The sequence below is a fragment of the Bombina bombina genome, chromosome 5 (assembly GCF_027579735.1).
Source record: "Bombina bombina isolate aBomBom1 chromosome 5, aBomBom1.pri, whole genome shotgun sequence".
NCBI classification, from domain to species: Eukaryota; Metazoa; Chordata; class Amphibia; order Anura; family Bombinatoridae; genus Bombina; species Bombina bombina.
In genome coordinates this window covers 849,535,333-849,536,880 of record NC_069503.1, presented here as the reverse complement: position 1 = coordinate 849,536,880, position 1,548 = coordinate 849,535,333, and positions in this window count along the sequence as shown.

The window sequence follows — 1,548 nt, the reverse complement described above, 5'->3', positions numbered from 1 at the left end:
CGGAAAACATTACCGCTAAAAATCATAACATGAATTTATAAGTACAGGTTGGACATTGCATTGCTTATACAGTTCATAGCTAACAATGATGTCGAAAAAATAGCCATTTAGTGTGATAACAAATAGTCTTCACATATGAATCTCATATTACCATAAAAATCCAATTGTTGAGATTGGGCATAATGATATCTCTCTAAGGCTAGTATTTGTGTAATATGTTCTTTCCACTCAGCTATCGTAGGAATACACTGTTTCTTCCATAAGCATGGTATTAGCTGCTTCACTCCATTTATCATTGTACATGCTAGTTTTAATCTCAGTTTACATTTCAGTTTAGGGGGATAGTTAAACAACAATAGCAGCGGGTCGATCCTAATCTTAAAAGATATACATTTTTCTATTTCTCTGCTAATTTCTAACCAGTATTGCTTGATAAGTGGACAATGCCACCAAATGTGGGACATGGACCCAACCCCCCCACACCCTCTCCAACATGTGTTGTCAACATTAGTATATACTTTAGAAAGTCTGAGTGTGGTTAGGTACCATCTAAATAATAATTTCAGATTAATTTCAGTAATGCTTAGCGAAGAGGAGGTCTTTCCCATATTTATGAATTTTTTTTCCCATTCCTTTGGTGAGATTTCTCTCTGTAATTCAGATTCCCAAACCTTGCAATATGCGGGCATGGATCTGGAGTAATGGTCAATTAATAAGTGATATAATAGAGACAGACCTCCTCTGGTAGGAAACTGGGAGTGACAAACATTCTCAAATACCGTTAGGGATCTATATAGCTTAGTTTTCTGCAGGTTACTAGTTATAAAATGTGATAGTTGTTGTCAGATATACCAGTCATTTGCAAATAATGGAATCAACTCATATAATTCCTCTCCTGATTTCAATCTACCTTCGGTTATTAGTGTGTATATTGGGATAAGTGAGTTAATGGTAGGTGATGACACCCTGCTTGGTTGTCGCCCCAATGGGATCTCAGAGTTATATAGTGTCGGTGTTAGAGGGGATGGGTTTGAAGAGATACCTATATTCTTATTAGAGACGTAATCCCATGTTTTAAGTGTCTCAGTCATAATTCGGGGGAGTATCTTATTAATGTTCCTATGAACTTTAGTGGTCCAGTATATCCCACTCATATTAGGGCAATCAGCCAACTGTTGTTCCAATGTAACCCACTCTTTGTGTTCCCCATGTTTACTCCAGTCTATAACACGGTTAAGGATAGCCGCTTGTCTATAGAAAATTAGGTTGGGGACACCCAGTCCTCTGTTCTTTCTATTTCGGTACATAATTTTTTTGGCTATCCGCGGTCTTTTATTTTGCCATATGTAAGTATTAACTACTGTTTGTAAATTCTGCAAATAAGATTGTGAGAGTGGGATAGGTAGAGTTTGAAATTTATATAAAATTTTTGGTAAACTGGACATTTTAAATGCTTCCATCCTTCCCAACCAGGAAAGGTTTTTGTTTTCCCAACTACTCAATTCTTGTTGGGTTTCCTCTAGGAGGTTTTGATAGTTTTGTTTAAAT